Raw genomic sequence first — 14,110 nt, forward strand, 5'->3', positions numbered from 1 at the left:
AAAAGAAAAGAGCAGCTCAATTCCAGTGGCAGCCAGGATGGGCACTTTTTTGAACCCTGACTTTTTTGGAACCAAGGTAAACCATCAAACCGGTCATCGCCTCATGCCTTGTCCAGATACACCTTGATGGCTGTCTATTTCTCCTTAGCCAAAGTCAAATATTTGTTTTTCTATTTTTTCCAAACAATTTGATTTTTAAAGCACTGCATACATTTCAATATTTATACCAAGAAACAGCAAAAATTGCACAAAAAATGACGCAAAAATGTTCTTTCATCCTTGTCTTCGTTCAGGTCACAGATGAACTTATTATTATTATTATTATTATTATTATTAATAATAATAATAATAATAAAAATAATAATAATAATAATAATAATGGTGATAATAATGTTGTTGATGATGATGATGATAATAATTATTATTATAATAATAATAATGAAAATGGTGATGTGTGAGAGAAAAAAACAAGGGCAGATTCTGAAACAACACACACAAAAAAAAATCGAGAACAGTTTGCAAACTGTATTGCCCAGTAATATACAACTCTCTGCTGCTTATGTTATAGTTATAAGTTATTGTGTTCATTATATAATGATATTTGTTAATTATAACCTAGCACACATAGTTGTATAGATTTTCATTAGACTTTTTCCCAGGTGAATCTTGATTTTTCTCTAACGAAAGGGAAATAAAGGGAAATGTGAGAAGCATGAGATCAACCACTGAACAAGCAGTTTTCTAAAATTCCTCATCACAAGAGAAGATATTTAATGTGATGTAGATGACAATTTGTGGCTCAAAAACAAGGGCGAGCAATTCATTTTGCAAAGGGGCCCACATGAAAAACTGGAACGCATCCCAAGGGCCGACAAGCTGTAATAAACAGTCCAAATTGTTCACTATTTTATTGGTTATTCTATTTAATTATGTTACGTATGTTCTTATTTAATAATAATAATAATAATAAACAATAATTATGATGATGATGGTGATTATTATTATTATTTATCATCATCATTTATTCTTATTCTTATGACTAACTTTCTTGGGGTGGAAAAAAAGAGCAGTTGCAGTAGCCTCCACCAGCCTGCAAGAGGCGCACCCGCGCACTTCCACTTGGCAGTAAGTGAATGTAGACGAGCCACCCCAAGAAATGGCACCACAGCACGCGAACACAAAAGCTCACAGGAGCCCCAACAGCTGCCTAGCTTTTATTTTGAAGCCCGTGTCCTTTCTTCACATCCGGTTGTGTCTGCAGGTGGAGCGCTTCGTGCGTCCAGGAGCGTTCACATCTGTCTTGAAGGACAGACGCTGTGCTTCTTGGTGAATGCCGATGGTGGTGGTGGTGGGGGGAGCTGTGGAAATCTGCTGTGGATAAAGACGCGGAAGAGACAAGCGTGACACACATCCACACTGGGAATTTGTTTTTGGAGGCGGGGGGGCTGCCCGCACCTCTTCCCCGCACCTCAAAATCTGGACAATAACAACGCGAGGATTGCAGCAGAAACGTAAGTAGGCACTTTTCTCTTCTTTGCCGCGGTTTAATGCTGACAGGTGTTCCCGCGGGGAGGCAGACAATGATGTGGCAAACAGATGCACGACGGCAGCGACATTTGGGTTGGTTGCGATTACGCAAACGGTGCGTAATTGCTCCACAGTGGTTGATTGATTGGAGGCACCGTGACGCTTTCCGGACCTTTGACGAAACCGCGGACGTGGTTTCACCCACGCCGGTCAATGTGTTTTAAAAGCCACGTGTGTTGATCATTGGTGCTCAGTGACGTCAAAAAGTGACCTTACGTCTCCGGTGTGTGCGCGTGTGTGTCTCGCCACGCGAGTATTCGAACAGGTCCAATGTGGCACATCGGACTGTCATCGCGACGTCTGCTTGCAGGTGCGCACTCGTTACGTACAACTTTTACGCACAGGCACACGTTCCGCAAAATCGTTTTTTGCCTGGTATGGCCTGTTTCTTTTTGAACCACTTCTTCCTCTTCTTGGCTCGGTAAAAAAAATTGTTCCGCGAGCTAAAGGAATGAAATAAACAATTTGACGGACGCCGTCGCATGCATTGAAGTGTAACAGCTGCGTTGCCTCATAATATTTGGCTGTTCCTAATCATTTGACCAACAGTTCAGCTCCAGTGTGGTTGACAAGACAGCTTCAACTTTTGCATCGCCTCCATATAAATATACTCCCCCCCCCCCAAAAAAAAAAAAAAAAAAACCTTCAAAGTGTTGAGTATGCTGGTGCACGGGTCCATAGCTGCAATCCAGGCCTGACGGAGGCTTTGTCGCTCATATTTTTCATCATCCACGTCGACGGCGAGTGTGAAAATTGGAGGGACTGTAGAATGGGAATCGGGTAATCTTGCTGTAATCCCTGGCATGGCGGGCCGAGAGACATGCAGTCTGCCTCATTAACTCCCTCCTCCGCCGCTCCCTGCCTGGCCCTCATCCATCTTTCCCCGCTCATCCGTCCAGCATGCGAGCGAGTCGAGAGGTGAAAGGAGCTTAAGGGACTCATGAAGGCAGACACTTGGATAAAAAAGCGAGGACATACACAATAGGAATATGAAGGATTCTACCCCCTCCGACCAAATTCGCTCTCCGTTTGGGCATTCAAGCGCGCAGTGATGGAAAACGTGGCCGCCCCACTCCTCCTTTTGCTGCACTTCTCTCACTTTTCCTTCATGATGAAGCGGCGAGGAAGGCCCAACGGGCACGCTGAAGGAGCTCCCCTTGTTTCTGAATGATTGCATGCGTGAATGTGGAAGAGAGGACGGAAGGTGGTCTGAGGGGGAAGAAAGCCAGGGCGAGGAGTCAGCGGTGACTTATTGATCCGATCAGGTTTCCCTTCCTTGGCGGCAAGATCCAGACTGAGGTCAAATCTTTGGGTAATATTAACGGAGGCGTCATCAAGGCATGTTGGATTTTTGTTGACATGTTATCCAGATACAGTGGAGTCATATTAACAATGATCTAAAACAACAGCAATAATGATGTCGTCGCGCCCCACCTTGGTCCTATCTATGACTTGAAGGTGGACTTTTAATGAGTCAATGGGTAAAAAATGGTGGCAAAAGATTTTAAATTGGTGAATTTTGAAATATAGATTTGTTTTTTTGTTATTGTCTTGAAGGAAAAAAAAAATCTGGTGATCATCACCAGTGGTCGGGTAGCCCCCCCCCCGTTGATCAGTCCCCACTGATGAAATGTACTTCCTCAAATTGCTTTTGGTTATTACTGTGTCTTTCCCACGGACTTATGAATGATGGAACAACAAGGCAGTAGCGAGAAGTGAAACCGTCGGTGGCCATCTTGCGTTGCCGCTCGCTAATCGGACCGATCTAGGAGACATTGAGTTCCCGGCGGCATTTTCACGGTATTTGTCTGTACGGGGGGAATGCCACAGTGTGCGGAGTGGTCACAGCGCCGGGATTCTTTCTTTTGGGAGGGGTCGTTGGTGGAGGGAGGGGGGTGACCGATCTGTGGGGGAGCTGAGAAAAAAAAATTAATGACTTCAGGAGTTGAGGTTCTCTCTCTTTTTTTTGGGGGGGGGATGCACACTGCATTATACCCATAAAAAGATATTGTTCCAATAAGTCTGGGAGAAGCACTATATCCACATTTCATCAGTGAGAAGGCCATTATAAATTCTGTCTTACAAGGTACCCCCCCGAGTGCTACTCAAAGATTCGTCGACATCATTATGTCAGAACCATAGAAAACAAAAGCCCAGCAGGGAAAAAATATTGCTGGAAAATATAATCCTAACCTCTGTGGGTCCCACTTCACGACACTGAGATAATGTACTCTGAAGTTTGTTCTTAGGGCTCCTAAATTAAAACACTCACAATCACCCCGTTTCCAAAAATAAGCAGAAGTTGTTAGTAACAGTGGCAATGTAAGATGGCTGCCCTCTGGGCCAATTGTTCGTCATGTCATATATGAATCTGTGGTCTTGACCGGATTGAGATCTTTGCTCGGCCTAAAAGCTCCTCCGAGTCAGGGGTAATCGCACAACCTGTTGCTTTGGCATACACTTGACAGCCAGCAAATCTCTCCTTGTTCCTCGCCATCGTGGGCCGCAGAGGACATCTGGCAAAATTGTCGTGTGATGGCGCCACTTGAGTTCAAAGCGCGGCGCCGCATTTAATAATGCGCCTTTGGTCTTCCTAATTGAGGAGCCGTCGAGGGACTCGCCGGGAGAATCCTGGGCTTTGCATCCGAGCGTATTCCACTAAAGATTGGGTTATGTATTAATTCAGCATGGCGCGCAAGTATATCTGAATGTTTGATGATTTATTTTTTTTTAATTCCCCCTTCAACTATGTAATCCCAGATCCCTTTTTTTTCATTTCTGAGTAACCCAGTAAAAAGCGCGCACCGCCAATGAATTAATGAAGACGCTCTTTATAGCCTCTGGCACTCGCCTGATGTAAAATCTTTCCTCTATCGTATTGCTCAACTTTTGGGATAGAAATTCTTGGAAGTACACTTAAGTGAGAAGGGTGTGTGTGTGCGTGTGTGTGTGTTTTTCTTGCAAGCTTTGTGGGGAAGGCCCTTTTCCGTGCAGATGACGAGCTCGGGTCCAGCATGAGTCGAGACGTTTGGAAGCTGCGATTGGCTCCAGATGCTTTCCGACTGCAAAGTGGAGCAGGTTGTGTAACGGCTATATGGGACGCGCATAAGAGTGTTACGCTCATAATTGAGGAGTGGGTGTTTATAACTAATCCGTGCGCGCTGTGGGATATCACTCATCCGCACAATTTCCACTTGTGCGCCATCATGCAGTTTGTTTGCATAAAACCAGCATGACGATCCAGCGTATGCTACGAAGCCAACCAAATTGAAACCTGAAATCTCAAATGGCATTGTCAATAAAGAACAAGACTTTTGCTCTAATTGCTTGTCACTGCTTCGATTACCTTGACACTTGGGTCTTGACAGCTTGTACACTTTTAGGACTTGGAAAAAGTGCAAGCAGGTACTTAAGAGTGCAATAATTATCCCCATTAGTGGACAATGTTTCTTGAAGGACTGGTTTGGACGACAGCTTATTATTTCTGACAGTGTTTCTGTGCCACATTGTGGATGATTTCCGTTGCTTTGCGAATCGTCAGCCGTAGGATCTGCAGCTATTCAACTCTGTAAAGTCGAATCAGATGTGTTTCGAAATACAACACGTCTTCATTTATACAGCTCTTTTTCAGTTTTCCTGATTTATTTTTTTTTGGTGGAGGTTAGCAATGTGATTTCGCTTCTGTTGTCAACTTATTGCCTTTTCATGCAGCATAGCAGTTAAATGCTGCTTCACCATGTTTTCTTTGAAACCTAGGCTCCACTAATTGATCTGAGCTTGCAAACAATGGCAACATGCAGTCATCAATCAAGCTGTCCGTCCCCCGAAAATGCATTTCTCATTTGGGTAGTTCACTGGTGTAGTCGCCATAGAGCGCCTCGTTATTGGCCCCGAGTGCATGCACGTCGCAAAGGGACTGACACATAGTGCCCTTTTGATTAAATTGCAAACCAGTCTGTGAAATGTGAACATTTCCTTTCAAACGGATGCCGGACAGCCGTATGTGTCTTTATTGATGCTCCATTGCCGTTTGTCAGGGACAAATGAGCCACGTTTGTGCTGAGTCACCACTTCGCTTTGGCTCCTGGAAGCGAAAATGTGCTGAGGGACTGCGTTAGATCCTCCTCATCAACGCCGTCCAGCATGGATTTGTATTATCAGGTTAAAAAAAAACAAACAACAAAAACTGCAACACAAAGCCCATTTTGGAGTCAGCGTGTTTTATTTTGTTCATCAGTGGCCTAAAAAAAATCAATGGCACGATAATGTTACAAGATCATGCTTTTCAATTCATGGCTAGGAAGTGAAATGGCCCCAAATTGTATTGGGCTCAGAGCCACTCACCCAATCAATGGTGCTAATTGTTGGTCTTTAGCACGTAGCAGGTTTCCAAGCTCAGCCTCGCTCTTGTCTTTTTATTATTTCCTCCCTCCCGATCCAAAAGGGAGCGGTCCAAGATTCTGTTTAGCCCTAAACGTTTCTTCCAAGCCCCTGTGATGCACCATTTGGCCCACGAGATTTGCGATTGGCACGTATGGGTGACACGCACCTCCTATTCTCCCGTGAGCTCCAGCAATAATTCTGCGATTTGACACTTTGAAGCTGTGGAGCGCGTGTACGTGTGTGTGTGTGTGTGTGTGTGTGTGTGTGTGTGTGTGCGCGTCACACAGATGGTGTCAGCAGCAGATATGCGCTGGCCCATTCTGTCAAAATGGATCCCTGGGAATCTATCAGCCATTGACAGCATATGAAATTGCCCTGTCAACTCAATTAATGTCTGACAATTGAGCTCGAACAAAATTAGCAACATGCTGGAGATACGGTAGTCATTTGCGTCTGAATCGGGTCCAGGAAGTATTTTTAGCCTGTAGTTTGTATGTCTAGTGTTGGGGGGTCTTTTCAAGTGGTCCTCCTGCCAAAGTAAGCATTTGGTGGACTGCCGTCCATTTGGGCCGAGCCTCAGACTTCAGGACCACGGACAGCGCCGAGACATGTTTTCGCTGGTTTTCGCTCTTTTGTGTGTGCGAGCTGCGGCTACTTTCTTTATTGACTCTCGTGAAGCCGGCGGGAAGATCTTACAACCCATGTGGGACAAGCCTAACGATGATTATGTCTGATTTACAGCACTCAGCCCTTCTTGTGACACGCCCACAGTGACACACACACACACACACACACACCCTCTTTCTCACACTCGTATACCTTTCCCCACTTGCACCTCACTTCCCTCCTTCATTCTTTTGATATCAAGCCATAGACGTGAGAGCGGAATAATTCAGGCTGGAAGTAAAAAAAAATAAAAGTGCTGACTGGAGCTGTTTGATGTTTTGGTTGCCACTCTTACCGCTGGGTCATGGTGTGCGGGCGTGTGTGCGTGCGTGTTTGTGTGTGTGTTTGTGTGTGTGTGTGTGTGTGTGTGTGTGTGTGTGTGTGTGAGAGAGAGGCCTCTGATTCTGTTCAATAAATAAACAGTTTTGACATACATCAAAAGCTACCCCGCAATGGCAGCAGTGCTCAATACCTCACCGAGCTATATTAGTATCCCATCAGGAAATGTTCGATTGCATCCTCTTCAGAGATTGAGCATGATGCATATGCACGCATCGAGTGTCCGGCACATGTCTCAGGGGACCCACCTGTCAGGCAAAGCAGGGTGAAGTCTGTTTGCTGAGGCAGCAGCGGAGGTGTCACCTTCGCCGTGCAGATGGTCCTGATCGGCTGCGGCGTAGAGCAGAGACAGCTGCTATCCACACACACACACACACACACACACACACACACACACACACACACACGCATAAAGAGAGCGAGAGAGATGCTCAGGAGGGACGAGGGTTTTAAATGGTAAATGTAAGAGCTCTTTTGGAGAGTAAATTCACTGTCTTAACAGCAGTTCTACTGTCAAACTAAACATGAAACAGATAGTTTGACTTTGTGTCATAAAAACAACTGCCAACTTTGCCCTAGGAAGTCCCCCGCCCCTACTAGCTTAATGCTAACATATAATGAGAAACTCCATTGACAGGCTAATGGATAGCATGTATGCTGTGTCTGTGTTTGTGTGCAGCAACACAGGTAGGCCGACAATATAATAATCATATATGCTTTATCCTCTGTATAGAATGACTAATATTAGTGCCGTACTGAAGAATTGTAGAGGAGCTGAAGTCTCATAGTGCTGCGAGGTGACATAAAAGGGCACACTAGAAACAACATACCGGCCAACCAATCAGGGTGAAATTGAAGTGGGCAGCATGCACCGCTTCCAGTCCGTTAGCTCAGGACCAAAAGAGGAGCTGAATAATATGATAGGAGAGCGAAAATGATTACAGCAAGATGATTACAATGGGGGGGAGAAAAAAAAAACTCGTTTCACCTCTTGACTCCAACCGAGAGGGAGAAAGTCGAGCAAAAAGTGATTTGACATTGACTCACCTTGAGTGCTCATCCTTTTTTTTTTTTTTTTTTGTTCTCATAGTGCCGCGAAGTGACATTAAAGGGCACACCAGAAACAACATACCGGCCAACCAATCAGGGTGAAATAATAACTTCATTGGCCTCCAGGGCACGCTAATGCTATTGTGGCTGTTTGTGCACAAGCTGCTAGCTAATCGTATTCACCTCTAGATGTTATTTGCCGGTGTTTGCCGCAGCTCACGTGGCTTGACATTGTCCGTATGCAAATGAGCGGCTCCCTAATGTATTTTGGGACCGCATTTCCTCGCATGGGCACCCCGCGTAATCATCCAGACACTTTCGTTCCTCATCTTTGCAAATCGTAAATGATGACGTCCTGATAACTTTTTTTTTTTTTTTTTTGTCCCACGCCTTCAACTCATAAACAACAGCAATAATGAGGTCGTCGCGCCCCAACTTGGTCTTATCTATACTTGAAGGTGGACTTTTAATGAGTCAATGGGTAAAAAATGGTGGCAAAAGATTTTAAATCGGTGAATTTTGAAAAAAAGATTTTATTTTTGTTATTGTCTTGAAGGAAAAAAAAAATCTCAACGGCGCTTGCCTGTTGTGGGACAAGGTATGAAGCCGCGAGGACACTGCAGCTATCATCCATTCCGATTAGAGGGAGAGAAGAGAGAGAGGTAGCAAAAGCTACGGGGAGGTGGGGGGGGGGCGGCTTAAGGACACACCTCCGTGAGCAGACGACAAAGGCGAGAAGAGAAGCAAGGGAGCCGAGTTGCAGCGTCGTGTTGAACGGCAAACAAAATGCCGGGTTTTACTGCAGAGGCTGAAAGACACTTTGGAGTCTCCAGAGGTGGGCGGAGCCAGACAGACACGCTAGCTGCAGGCTGAACACGTGCCTGTAACGCTTCCCGTGTGCTTTTTTTTTTTTGCCTGCAGATTGTATGACACTCCAACATAAGCGCACCTTTTGAGGAGTGTGGAAAAAAAAAAAGCTGTGAATATTCTTGGCCCACTGACCATATTAAAGGTCGCTCGCGCTCCGGCGAGAAAAGCGGATGGCGAGTGGGAAGCCCCCGGGGCCTCTGCTGTGTCTCGCCACCGTAGACAAAACGGATTATATTCCGTGGTGGATGATTGTCCCGTACTATTTAAATTTGACACTGCCGTTGGTTTACTGACTTTGAATGTCCATTCATGGACAGTTTGAGGTCTTCCCGTTCTGCAAATGTCTCCTGGCTGTCGGATTAATTTTCCCGGTCGCAGCCATGAGGGAGGAATCAAGGATCCCGGCCTTTGAGACACCCTGTCCGTGTAAACAAGGCCAGATTATGTTTCCGGACCCGCAGACTAAGCTGCCTTTTGTCCAGCCTCTGCCCGGCGGTATGTGAAGGTTTCATAATTGAATTAAGCCAGCCAGGGTTTATGGCCTGATGTTGAGCTCAAACGCGACACTGTTTTTTGCGCTCATTATCGGGGAATTGAGGTCAAGTGCGTTTGTGTTAAACGCGCACCCGACCCCCGTGAGACCGGGATGGATCCAATCTGCACGATCTGGCTTGATTTAGAGCGTATCCCGGGATGCGACAATGATTGCCTGCGCCTCACGAGCCGTGTAAATCTGAAGAAAGTTGAACATCTGTCAGACGCATCCATCAAACGAGGCCCTGGGAGCACTGAGAGAGAGGGCTGGAAATAAATTTATCCGGCCGAGCGCGGTCTGGATGCACATTTGCACGGGAGGAAGTAGCCTACGTGAATTTCGCGTCACTGCGGTCCGTTAGCGGCAATGCTAGCATAATAGCGAACGGAGCTTTTTCTATCAATGGGCTGAAAGATTTGTCCAGTTTGGCGAACAATCCAAATGGTAACGAAGACATTGATGAAAGCGTGTTTGCAAGGTTTGAATCGTTAAAACCTAGCGGAGTGCGAGCCGCGCGTTTGGCAGAAGCGCGTCCCACTTGACGAGATCGCATGCTTGAATCTCAGTTCAATCTCATTATCTCATCGTGTAATTTGCTGATGTCGGGAATTTACAACGGTGTGTTCCCTTGGATCCAGAAGAATTTCTGGATCTGGTTGAAACCGGCCTCTCGCTTTGCATTCGCTGTAATCTCGAGCGTAGGAAAAAAAAAATGGCACTCGTTTCTATCTCATTTCCTTCCAAAATATTTCCTGCCATTTTCCTGTGCCGCATTCAAGCTGAGTGGTGCGACGGCGCAAAATACGCTTAAAACACATTCCTTCCCTCGCACAATGCCGACATGATAACGCGCTCATTGGCTAATCGGTTTTGGTAGACCGTAGTTCGCTACGGTGCTTCTGCACAGGCGTGCATAATGAGGATTAAGCCGTGAGGTACGGTCGGAGCGGCCGCTGAGTGCGCCGCTATGGTGTGGTTTATCTTTTTCACAACTGCATGCGAGGTGTCCAAGGCTGCACGCCGCAGCAACGCGCATGTGGCAAGATGTGTTGTGAAGTGCTTTTTGCGGGCACAAGATCAGGGCCGGGTCTAGGCAAGGGCAAGAGGGGGCCTGGCCCTCTCAAATAACTGTTGCCCCCCCCACACACTAAATATATATTTCACATATTATCTCTCCTCCGCTTCACTTGCTTATTACTATTGTTTCAGTTGATTACACCATACCAGATTTCCCCGGTCCTTTGTTTTGGACATGCTTCATGGGGTCAGCTGGTAGACCGAAATATCTGTTAAGTTGCTTGTTTTTTCAAGGTTAATAGCCTTTGTTTTATTTTTTAAATTTTATTTTAAAAAATAAACAAAAACTTCCTCCGAAGGTTATTATATATATAGAAAAAATCTAAAATCTCCTCCTAAGGGTATTATTAAAAACATATCGAAAACATCCTACGAATACTATTAAAAATACCACCCCCCTCCAAAAAAAACACTATCCTAAGGGTTTTATAAAAAATATATCCAAAATTCAACCAAAAAAATCCTTTGAAGGTTATAAAAATGAAAAATATACCCCAATATTCCAATATATCCTCCTAAGGGTATTATAAAAATAAAAGAAAATACCAAAAAAAATCTAAAACATCCTCAAAATATCATTAAAAATGCCACCCTCCCCAAATTTTTTTTAAAAAAACATCCTTCTCAGGATATTGTAAAAAATAAACAAATACAAAAACAAAAATATCCTCCTAAGGGTATTATAAAAATACAAAAAAAATCCTCCTAAAAATATTAAAATACCAAAAAAAAATCTAAAATATCCTCAGGTATAATTTAAAAAGAGTACAAAAACATCCTTCTGAGGAATTGCCACCTTATCATGGTCAGGAGGTTTAAGTACCTCCGTGACCCTAAGAGCTATACCAACAGAAGTCTTTGGGACACCCAAGTTGGGATGGTCTGATAGATTAGAAGCCTGACAACGTGCACTCAGTTTATCTTGAGGGTTGGACATACAACTAACCCGAACCCAAGTTCACCTATGCTTGGTCGAACAGCAACACCCACAATAAAATAAGTATGCCAAGCATTTGAGACCACGGTGCCAAATGAGGATATTTTCTCAGTTCCACATGGTCCTCATGGTGCACAAGATTGAGCCCCCAAATGAGGGTTAAGCATACCTGGCTGGCGTGTCAGATGAGTCAGAATAGCGAGCGCGGTACCCTAACCCCAACCTCAACCCATTTATTCCACGATCTCTTGATCGGAATACCGTGTTATGTCAAGTGCTGCCACATACAACGTGAAAATTGAAGTTTAGTTCCCTTTTTTAAATAGCTTCCAAATGCGCCTCTGGCATGATTTCAACAGACATCCTCCTCCTTCCCTCATCTTTTTTGTCGCCTGTCCCCAATGATCCCCCCCCCCGCCGTGCATGTTTTTACACTCCCACTCCCAGTCGACTGCAGCTCGAGGCGTGTTTTGACTCCGGCGGGCGGCAGCTGTGTTTAATTTTGTCGCATCCCAACCACAGCTTAACTTGTGTCACTCTAGAGGGCTAAGAAAAAACAATTGAAACAAAAACAGCTTCTTGTGAATACGTTTTGAGCTGACTGATCGCCATTTGGGTCTGTTTGGTTTGGTCAATGACCAATAAGTTTGTTGGCTCTGTGGCGAGTCATTACTGCCGCATGGTGTTTGGCATCGAGCCCCTCCCTGCACGTCATCCCCGGGCACGTTCGTCATATTCCTAATGACCAAAATCAGGAAGCGGCCGGCACTGGCCTTTAGGCTGCACGCTTTGCGTGTGCAGATGGAAGCCTAATTAGATTCTTATTGGTTCTCGGTTCTGCTGGCATTGGTCTCACACTCGCGCTAATTTGCATTTTGTTTTGGAGAAGAGAACGTTTGTGCGCATGCAGTGCACGTGGAGAAACAGCAGGGTGACGATGAAGCGTTTTTGCTGCCTTCATCATGAAAATGGAGCAGAATAATGAAACTCTGAAGTCTGATACAAGTTTTAAAATAACCTTTTTTTCCATCTGGAACAGTTTTGCTAATCAGTGAATTCATTTGAGGAGCAACTTTTTAAATTTGAGGAGCATTTTTTCGAGGGGGGTGTGCGGTGGGGGGGGGGCGGTCAGTTAATCTCGAGAACCTGAGCAAGGTTTATATCTATTAAAAATATGACAGGAGTTGATTATGTCGTTGCAGCTAGGAAATATTTTAGTATTTGAGTACCCCACTGAAAATAGTGTTTAATAATCAAACACTGTTTTTTCTTGTTTAAAAATCAGTTCTGAAGACAAAAAAAAACATTTAACTTCCTAACAAACAACCAGTTGCACAGCTGCCGACCGATTGCACGGCTTCAGTCTGAATTTCCTTATTTTCAAAATAGTGTCAAGAAAATTACCCTGGGGCAGTTTTTGCCGTATGTTATGCAATATGATAAAAACAATTGTGCATGCTGTTCAATTGAACAACACAATCATTGGTTATCCTTAAAAAAAAAAAAAAGTGAATCAATTATTGCTGCAGTATTTTATATATATATATATATAATATTCTGCTGAAACTTCTACCGTGTGCCTGCCATTTGCAGGGCCCTGCAGTGGCCTTACTCGATTTTCTTCAAGGTATCCTTCAAGTTTAAGGATTGGACAGTTGCTCCATGAGTTATTGGAAATGATCTGCTTTTATAGGCGCACGCCGAGCTGGACGTGAGAGCAATTTGAAACGGGGACAAAGTTGCAGACGCCATCACTTGTTGCCGTGCGGCCGAGGATGCGAGAGAACAAATAGAAACACAACCCGGTGGCTTTCCCATTTGCAAGCAATGAATTGATGAGTCAGTGGCGGAGAGACATCTCGTTGGAGTAACGTGTCAATGACTTGAAATTGTGCCCGTCACACCGTTGCGTTCGATAGCGATCCGTCTGTGATGCGCAATGATTCACCTGAATATTGTTTCACGTTCTCAGCCTCGGCGCTCTGATGTGACCTTTTAATCAAGCTTGCGCTGAATAAATGATGTGGAAACAACTGCCGCTTTTGCTCCCGAGGTCGCCGCGTTCGGCAAACCCGCGAGGCCTCCTAAAAGTCATCCAGTCAGACAAAACATTTCGTGGCTTTCCTGCTAAAAGATGGACGAAATGCAGCAAAGAATGTGCGGAGTACTATTTTGGTTTTGAATGTCTCTTTGGGCCCGTGAAGCCAATTTGCACGCAAGTTACTCCGTAATGCCGAATGGCTTCTTATTGGCTCCTTTAGGAACCAAATGGAGAAGCCCCTCCCCCTTTTCATGACCCACTCAAGGTCTGTCATTTCAGTTTCCAACGCGCCAGCTAGCTAGATTCAATATTTAGCAACTCACTACGCATGTTGTAAAAGGCTTTTTTTTTTTGGTGGGGTGGGGGGGTGAATCGTGTTTGGACTCGGAGAGAGTGCGAGCCGCTGTTGTCGGAGCTCGTTCAGTCTCAAATAGCACTCGGGGGTCTCATTCAATCAGACATGCTCGCTGTGGCTCAGCGTGGCGCGTATCAGCGTCGCTTTGGAGCCTCACGCCTCCGACGAGTTCCCTTCCGTCCCCCGCTCCCTCCCGCTGCGACTCGCCAAAACGTGCGTGGCCTCGCCGAAAGAGGGAGCAGCCACCCGACTGTGGCGGGGAAAAGGGTT

At 45.1% G+C, this 14,110-nt stretch overlaps 1 protein-coding gene across 6 annotated transcripts in view; it reads left to right on the forward strand.

Annotated features, from left to right (window-relative positions):
* The first annotated feature begins 1,238 nt into the window (after positions 1-1,238).
* Positions 1,239-14,110, forward strand: part of nrxn2b (neurexin 2b) — a 285,878-nt gene continuing 273,006 nt past the window's right edge. For 4 of the 6 annotated variants that reach the window (XM_019863275.1, XM_019863277.1, XM_019863276.1 and 1 more), the window contains exon 1: positions 1,240-1,511. The gene's annotated coding sequence lies outside the window, so the exon portion shown is untranslated. Of the gene's footprint in view, positions 1,512-14,110 lie in introns of all 6 variants that reach the window. The other 2 variants (XM_019863281.1, XM_019863279.1) reach the window with 1 other exon arrangement.

This window comes from Hippocampus comes, unplaced genomic scaffold, assembly GCF_001891065.2.
Source record: "Hippocampus comes isolate QL1 unplaced genomic scaffold, H_comes_QL1_v1.1 scaffold18, whole genome shotgun sequence".
In the NCBI taxonomy this organism is placed as follows: domain Eukaryota; kingdom Metazoa; phylum Chordata; class Actinopteri; order Syngnathiformes; family Syngnathidae; genus Hippocampus; species Hippocampus comes.